Source organism: Hyposmocoma kahamanoa, unplaced genomic scaffold, assembly GCF_003589595.1.
Source record: "Hyposmocoma kahamanoa isolate Upper Pololo Valley unplaced genomic scaffold, ASM358959v1 87, whole genome shotgun sequence".
NCBI classification, from domain to species: Eukaryota; Metazoa; Arthropoda; class Insecta; order Lepidoptera; family Cosmopterigidae; genus Hyposmocoma; species Hyposmocoma kahamanoa.
This window is the reverse complement of record NW_020654422.1, coordinates 5,148,323-5,158,145: the sequence shown is the minus strand read 5'-3', so window position 1 is coordinate 5,158,145 and position 9,823 is coordinate 5,148,323.

Below are 9,823 nucleotides of genomic sequence, written 5' to 3'. Positions count from 1 at the left end.
CACACACACACACACACACACACACACACACACACACACACACACACGCACACGCACGCACACACACATAATTTTTCATATACAAATGCACACACATACGTTTTAAGATTCATATTAAATTTAAAATTAGAAGTTAAGAAAATTGAAAATTGTTAAAAAAAAAAAAATTGTTTGTTTTGTTTTTGTCGATGTTTGGAAATGTAAAAATTAAACACTACATTAAGTATAAGTTGAAAATGTTAAATATGTATTTATAGCTATGGAAGAGCGGTGCCTTCTGACACAGGCTTGATAAGCTTAATAGGAGGTACCATCCACTGTTAATGTAAAGTTAATTGTATTACTGAAATAAACATTTATTATTATTATTATTATTATTATTAAATCCGGAAAAACAGTTTAATTTCCTGTATAAATATATTTTCAAAATTCCATAAAATTTCACATAATATACACTTTTTGATCTCTGTTTTGTATCTGTACCTCGACACTTTCAACCATTTTTTATCGTAAATGGTAAAGAGTCACATTCTCTAAGTATAGAGTTGAATTTAAATGTCAACTGTCTAGTCTGACGTGCGCTTATCCCTGTGCTACTCTAATATTCATAAAACGGATTTTTACTTCGACTAAGCAAAAATGGCGAGTCAAGCAAAATTTTCGTGTTTATACAAAACGAACTTGCCAAACTTTAAGCAAGAAATGAAATTAAATTTGAAGTGTACTTCGTGTTTTTTTCTTTTTTAATAATAATGTATGATTTATTGTCTCATTACAACATTTTTTGTAAAATCTAATCCAATTAGACAAACAGAATAAAATAAATTTGATACAAATGGCAGAGGCTCAGCACATGCTCGCACGGCGATGAGATCGCGCAGCGCTGTTTTTCAGCCACTCCACGATCTCTTATGGATGATCTTGAGCGGGATTCATGTCAACTATACAATACAATATTCTCTTACAATTTAAGAATATATGTACACACATCAAAAAAAGTTTGCGATCAATAGCATAAGCTCCTATAATTCTTTAAATTTAACTTTATCAAGAAAAAATCTATGTTGTATGCTTTCTTTAAATAGGAATACCCTGTTTGAAATTAAAATATAAAACTATTTTTTATTATTTATTTTAAAAAATTGAGCCAATAATCATAATGTAATAGTGATAGAAATTTCATAGAAAGAAAAAGACTGTTTAATTAAACTTAAACAACAATTTATTATTAAAAGGTGTGAATTCAATATAAAATAACTCCTCCCCTGGCTCGAATACATGCGAAGATCCTCCTGGGCATGCTGAGGATCAAGTTATCCAGCATTTCCTAGGGTAACCTATCCCATTCTTCAATAGCGGCTTCCCTGAGCTCTGGAACTGTCTGGGGACGTGGCTCACGGTTCCATACTGCTCGTTTAAGAGCATCCCACGCGTGCTCTATTGGGTTTAAGTCGGGCGAGCCGGTAGGCCAGTCTAATCGTGTGATATCGTATTCTTGAAGAGCAGCATTGACTCGTTGAGCTCGATGTGCGGGCGCATTATCATCGACCAGTACAAATTGGTGCCCATGGTTTACTCGGAATGGTCTGACGATATCATCAATAGCAACTGCTTTGTACATGTCTGCTGTCATGAAGCCCCGATACGAGATCAAAGGCGTTCTAGCTCCAATCATAATGCCACCCCAAAAGGACACCGATTTTCCGCCTTGCTGAACTGTTCCAGTGGCAGTTCTTTGTCTTTCACGGTCGCCTGGTCTTCTCCAGACACGGACACGTCGGTTATCTGGATGAGTGCTGATTCGGGATTCGTCAACGAAGAGACAGTTTTGCCAAATGTTTTCGTCCTCACCTTCTTCATTTTGCCGAAGTCTAGCCCACTGCAATCTTCGTTGTTGACGTTGCCGGGAATTGAGCGGAGCTCGCCAAGACCTCCGTGCTCGTAATCCAGTCTGGTGCAAGCAATTGCGAACGGTCTGCGTGCTAACTTCAAGCCCAGAGGCGGCCCTGACTTCTGCTTTTATTTTAGTGGCGTTGATTGTTGGATCACGGGCTGCCAGCAATCTAATATAGCGCTTTTGAGCAGCTGTCAAAACAGTTGGGCGACCGCTGCGGGGTCGGTCAGCTAAATTCCCCATTCCGTGATACCTCTGCAACGTAGCCACGACACAGGATTGGGATATAGCAAGTCTGCGTGCTATTACTCTCGTGGTGTATCCTTCTTCCCTCAAAGTTACTATTCTAGCTCGTAAAACCTCTGATAATCCTCTTGGCATTTTTTCATTCACAACTTTCCGCGAAAAATATCTTGAATCGCTTATAATTGACTAAATCAGACTTCTGAATGAGCGTAAGCTAGGACTGAAAGCCTTTTTATATGAAAAAACAATTGAACGGGGTCATTGTTTTATGTTCTAATTTATTTTTAAATAAATAATCTAAAAAGAAGAAAAAATCATAATATAATCTACAGTAACAAAAAAGATTTCAGTTTTTCGAAGTGATCGCAAACTTTTTTTGATGTGTGTATATTAATATTATATTATAAAACTTATTAAATTAAATTATACTTATAAAAAAAAAATATGAACATTATAAATAAAGAAACAAATATGACGAAATTCGTGTGCGAGTGTACGTGTGTACTTGTTTATATGTGTGTACGTGAATGTTGTGTCTTTTGCTTCATTTAATGATTATAAGTTTTTGATTAAAGGGAAACCGACCTCAAAAATTTGTTATCGTTTTTTTATGGTATTTACAGCTGTTTGCCAAGTTTTATTGCAGTCGACTAACTAGTTTGCCAGTTAGAGGTAGGTTAGAGGTAGTATTTACTTCAAATTTAAATGAGATCAATACTGAGGTACCCTCTTTCCAACAAAAAAAAAATCATCAATATTGGTTCACAAATAAAGTAAACACGTAACATAAAAAAAAACCCAAAAATACAGTTGAATTGAGTACCTCCTCCTTTTCTGATGTCAGGTAATAACAATGATTATTATTTGGACTGGGATCAGTTAATTTCAGGTTTCTGCAGCCACTTCTCATAGGCAAAATTCGTTTCGCAAATCTCAGCCTTGACTATCTATTTGTTTACTGAAAAACATATCCAAGGATATAGTATACCTACTTTATATATTATGTAACTTGATATTATCGATTGATTTCAACTGTCTAAAGTATCTTTAACCAAAACTACCTATTACGTTTGGACTAGGCAGTATTTAAATGCTTTAGTTTGGATAACAGTCTATTGTGACAGCAACGTGTTGGACCCTTGTCACGAAACCACTAATCAATATGCCGAACCGCGTCGGCAACAGATTGACTGTCAGGTGTAGGAGTTATCTGATATTATATTAATACACTGCCGACCATGGTTGTAAAATGACGTACACGTTTAAAATTTTGATATAAATAAATATAATAAAAATATAATTTTATTGCCGAGTCTGGAGCCAACTTCCTTTCAATTATTCAAAGGTTAGCTGGAAGAAATCCCTTTATGGGATAAGCTCGCCTTTGTACAATAACGTTTTATTTCTTTATTAAAAATTTGTTTTGTTGTACAATAAAGTGTTAACTTACATACGTACATAAGTTACGGCATGATTAGAGGATGTTTCGTATTTGTACAATGCTACGTTTCGTAGACACGCAAACCGGCGCGTAGCTAGTTACAGTGTAAGTACTCCATGCTTTGAAGCGATTCCAGTTTTATGTATAATTAGCAGGTGCCTGTGAATTTGTCTGCGTAGAATAAGTACTTTGAATAGCCTTAATCACCTCCTTTAAGATTTATTTTTGTGACAAAAAGTAGCCTATGTCCTTTTCCTATATCCTATCCATAAATTAACAAACTTCATCAAATTTGGTTCAGCGGCTAAGGTTCAATTGGTATTGTGGCGGAACGAAATGGAAGCGAATTTTTGTAACAATGTTGTACATAGCATAATGAATTCTCGCGCATGCTCGAGAATGCTCGTGCATTCCGCGAAAGACTTTGGCTCGTATCTAGTTTGTATGTTATACAAATGACCCTAAAGTTCATTATGCTATGTACAATATCGCTACAAAAATTCGCTTCCATTCCGTTCCGCCGCAATATAAATTGAGCTTATGCATGAAAACGTAATAGAGAGACAAAGTTGCTTTCGCACTATTAATATTAGTTTGGATTTTCCCGCTATTGAGTTCGCTAATGTAACTAAAATATACCTTAAATGTTTATATATAGGTTAACATCTGAAGTGACTTTATGTCAAATTAAAAAGTTTATGTTATTACATTCACTTGTTTCCGTTGAATTCACGCATGGCTTTCAAGCTTCTACAGTCAAGAGCACATTACATCCGGCACTTTGGACTTTGGACCTTATTGCATATAGCTTAGAGTTGAATTCAAATCTTATGTGTCAAGCTTGACATGCTTTTTACCTGGTATCTTAAAAAGTATTGCATTACTTGAGTTTTTTATTGAGTTATGTTATTTTGCTATATCTTCTGAAGCTAAGCTACTTTAGAAATGTGAATTAAATTTTTAATTCCATATCAATGCATTGTTATCGTTTCAATTTTACATAACTGTTTTTTTAGCATGTTAAAAAACGTCGTATTTTTTTCGTATACAAGTTTATAAAATCGATTTTAAATAGGACCGCCACTTTTCGTAACCGAGTTTAACAAAAAGGAGTACTGGATTTGCTGAAAGATTTTCAACAAACGTGGTTCTCTGCGAACCAATACGCTTAATCCTATTCAAAGAAAATGTAATGACAGTGAAACTTATACGTTCGATATTTCTCTACATTGCGAAGTTAGTCGTCTTATATTAAGCTTAAAAAAAAGGTATATTTTTGTGGACAAATATAATCCCGTTTCCATTTCATACAAACCGCTGACAAATGTTATCTAGTGAAAAAAATCACAATGAATATACCACAACATACGGGCCCTTACTTTACGCAGACGTTGCGTTCTAAAGAGATAACTAAGCAAAAACTTAATACAGGTTGTAATATTGATTGTAATGAAATATTCATGATGATGTTTAACTACCATGATATTTATTTATTCTTGTGAAATTAGTTATAATTATTAATATTAAGATCGAACACAAAGAAAAATTCATTCAGTTTGAGAGAACCCGAACCTGCGTCTGTTTTTACCATTACATTACATTAAATTAAGTGTAATTTAACAGCTGTAATTTAACAGTGGAGCTTCGTTGGGCTTCAAACTGCTTTTGGCAATGAAGCACCATGCAAGACCACTATTTATAGCCGGTTTGCAGAATTCAAACGCGGTCGTCTGAATTTCGTGATGGTCGCCCGTCCACTGCTGTGAACAACAGAAACATCAATTCTGTGCGCCGTATTATCAAAACAGACAGCATGTGACATACCATGAGATTCGGGCATCTTTAGGCATAGGCATGAGTCAAATACAACCAATACTACACAAACATTTGGGTGTGAAAAAGCTGTGCTCTCGGTGGACCCCACACAATTTGACTGAGGCTCAAAAAACGGATCGCGTCTCTTGGTGCAATGCTATGCTTACCAGATGCAACGAAGGGGCGTCAAATTTGGCGTGAACATTGTAACAGGTGACTGTTTGCCGGAAGTAAACTCCGTAAAAATAACCGTAAACGCCGTATCATCTTGCACCACGATAATGCCGGTTCTCACACGGCCAGACAGACAAATGAATTTTTGAAGGTGAACAACGTTGACCTTATTAGCCATCCCGCGTACAGTCCCGACTTGGCACCTTGTGACTTCTATTGGTTTGATTCTATCTCATCATACTTGCCCGATAATATGAGTAGGTTTACAATTCAAGAATTTCGTATGTAAACCAATCTTCTCCGAAATATTTAACGATCAAGATTTTAATAAAAGAACACGAGGGACCTCTCGGATGACAAAATAATAAATACCAAACAAAATAACGGATTTTGCACGTGTTTATTCTCAATAGAGCAGCGTTTGTAGGTTGACGACAAAATGGTAACTTTTGAAAGTACAAAACTAAGAAAGGTAGCGACTTTTGCAAGAGTAGTCAACAGTTGACACTGATTTTTCAGGATATACCAAGTTTTGGCACTGTATTATTGAAGGATTTGAAATTATTTACAATACTGATCCATTTCACGCCATTAATTAAAAATATAAAAATGCCACTCAGCACTTTGCCAGTGGACTACGCATTTGTAAGCAGTTTGGCATCATTATTAATCAGAGCTGTAATTTATAATTTCCAAAAATTAAGAATCAGTTACGCGGTCAACGATTTTCATCACCTGAAGAGGCTGTCGAAGAGTCTGAAAAATAGGTTTCAGAGATTGTCACGGAGGAGTGGCATAAATGTTTTCAAAATTGGTTCATTCGTATGTAAAAGTGCATTAACGCTAACGGAGAATATTTTGAGAAACAATAAATTATTTTCTGGTTGTTTATATATATTTTTTTTATTCATTCCGAAAACTCATAGTGCGCCACACGTACAAAAAGTGTTACTTTATACAAAAAAGTTTTTCTACTCCTGTACTTACAAGTATAATATTATTGCCTGTACTTTAGTCTGTCAATTTTAATTTCATAAACCCAATGATATAACATTGCATAAACCATATTACAATGGCGCTCTTTTTTGTTCAGAATAAAATTATATTGTCTGTGGTACTAGCTACCGAACTGAAAAATAGTTCTGTACACAGCATTTTGCCAATTAAAATATCAAACATGACGGTCTTCTGCCTCCTGATTAGTTAAATTGGCCTAAATATCTTGCAACCGGGCTATAAACCTTTATTTATAAAAACAAAGGTTAATATAAAAGCGGTACTTGGCCATTTCTATTCAATCTCTTTGGTTTCTTGTTTTGTAGCGTTTGTTTCGCTTTCGTCTAAATATATGAAGAGGCTGTTCGGTGGAACCTTTGGCTACCCAAATAAATGGTAAAAACTTATTACAAAAATTGCCTTTGTTGTCAGGGGTTGTTAGCAAAATGTATATTAAATAATGGTTGTCTTTCATTATTTTATTTACTCGTAGAAAAAGTATTGTATGCAGTCATTACATGATTAGGTCTTTAAATCTCGTACAACACGGTACTCGACTTTAAGAACCCTGAATAAGCAACGATTGCATAAAATACTATTAAGCTATGGTTAGTAATACTTTTTTTTTGCACACACTCATTGCCCCTGACACGTGCCCTGTTTATGGATTGCTATCCATAAACAGGGCACGAAAAACAAAAACAAAAATATATTGCCAACCTTACAATTATTTGCTAATAATTGTAAGGTTGGCAATATATTTTTTATTCGTGCTCACGTTTATTAAGACTTGATAAACGTCTAAACTAATAACTACCAATATTCGACTTGAGTGACGTTATTTAGCTACATCCTCAAGCCATTTATACGTTCTACTGCCGAGCACGGGTCTTCTCTCAGGTGAGGGTTTTGGCCAATGCGGGTTGGAGACTTCTCACGTTTTCAGAGTGTTGTGAAACTATCGACGTGCAGGTTTCATCACGATGTTTTCCTTTTCTGAAAAGCTCATGGTAAATTGCAAATGAAATTTCGCACATAAATTCAGAAAAACTGAGAGGTGTGAGCCCGTATTTGAACCCATGGCCTGTGCTTAAGAGGTGGTAGGTCAAACCGTTAGGCTATCACGCCTTATTAGTTATTGGCCAAGTGAAGATTCTTTCACGTAGTTATTTTGAAGCTCCTTGTGAAAGAGTTCGTCCAGGGAAATACTGCCACCTTACCTATATCTGCCGCCAAGCATTAATGTCAGCATTACTGTGTCCCAGTTATGAAGGGTTCAGGGTGCTGGTGAAATTATAGGCACATGGGACTTATCAACTCATGTCTCACGGTGACGGACGCAGTGGCAGTGCCCCTCAGATCTTTGCGATTTAAAACTCGGAGTGGTAGTGCAACTGTTATGGACAGGCGAGTAGCTTACCATCAGGCGCACGACTTGTTCGTCCCGTCACTTAATAATATCATGAAAAAAATTGCCCAGGGCAAAAAAGGTCATTGCCCCAGGGTGTAATATGTAAAAATGCAAAGACATCGCCTTTAATTGCTTTTGTTTTTCTTACAATTTGCATGAGGCTTTAAAAAATTGGAACGTTTCCGATTTGGGCAATATCAAAAATATTGAAGATCAAATTGTCAATTGCTGTAATTCGCTGGTAAAAGGGGATCTATACAGTCGTTAGCCTATTACAATCGACAGTGTTTTAAAAATGTGCCAGCGCTACTATAAGTATAGTAGCGCTGGCACTCATATTCTAGACTTATTTCTTTGTTCCTCTTCTCTCGTTTTCGAATTGCGACCAAGAAAGTTCGCGAATACGAAAGCCGTATAAACAGAGGGATTGTTATTTGCTATTGACGTTCATCCAATAACAGGACCACTTACCTTTGCTCTGTTATTTCCCTTAAGATATTTCGTCTTTATTCTTACCTATTTAGTTGTATTGTATTTTTGTTTGTGTTGTTCTAGTTGTTTTTTTTTTGAGAACTAGGTTCTAGAATGGTTTTGAGCTGTTGTACCGAAATAAAAATTGAACTTGTCGTACTTCGGAATTGAAATGCGATTTGCATTCGACGGCTAACGATCAGATTCAGTCATCAGTTTAATAAATATTATAATAGGTAAAGGGGTTAAATACTCTTCAACAGCTAAAAAAACAATTGTGTCGAAAAAGCTCTATGGTATAATTAGCATTAACTAAAGTTATGTAATTGTTTGGGTTAATAAAATTTTAAATAGCAGTGGGACTTTGTATTAAGAAATTACAAAAACACACTGTTATTTATTATTTTACACTAACATGTTTCGTGCTATCTACCACACTTGTCAAAAAATTCGCCCCCAACTAATCCGGGTACAAAGGTGCCCATCACGCTTGCCGCATTTCCTCGCTGTACGGCAATTTTAACAAAAAATAACCTACTAAGAACAACCCGGCACGGGAGTCATCTCCAGTTTCTATTAGCCGTCGCCTGATTTCCGCTACAAATTTTTTCGCATCGCTACCAAAACAACCCGCCGTCTCAACAGCAAGCGGAACGAAAATGTAGCAACTTTCTCGCGATCAGCGGACTCAGCCTCTGCACCAGCTGGAGCCACTGTGTCACTGAGCTGTAAATGTGCTAACACATGTTGCATCCCACAGGAGACACCTACCCCTCTCCCACAATACCAGAATCTTTCCGTCGGGCCTTTTCCCATCTAATCGATTGAGATCTGCAGGTTACAGTACGATATGGAATATTTGGTGAAACTAGAAATTGACTATAAGTAGGCTATCTATTCTACCCTCCTGCAGGGCTAAAAAGGCCGCATTAGCAGAATCATAATGTCGGCGTCTGGTAGAAAGGGCGAAAGCGCTAATTCGAAATTATTTTTCAGGTTAGCATGTTTTTGTTTTTCACGATTGTTTTAAAACATTTACGTCCTGTTTTAAATTAAATTTGCAAACTTAATTAAAACCAAAATTGAATTTTAAAACATTCGTTAAAACCTAAAACTGGAAAATTTTTAGAAACGCGGTTTTGCCCTATCTGGAAATCACCGACGATAAATTGACAATTCATATTATGAATTTTCAAACAAAACAAAAAACGCAATTCATCTATTTGACAGCGTTTTAAGGTAGTCTCCATAGAGCGCTATATTAATTGTAAGCAATTCATATTATGATTGGTAAATTAATCATAATATTATGATTCTGCCAACACGGCCTTTTTAGCCCTGCTGGTCATAAACAACGCATTTACATTTTGGTAAC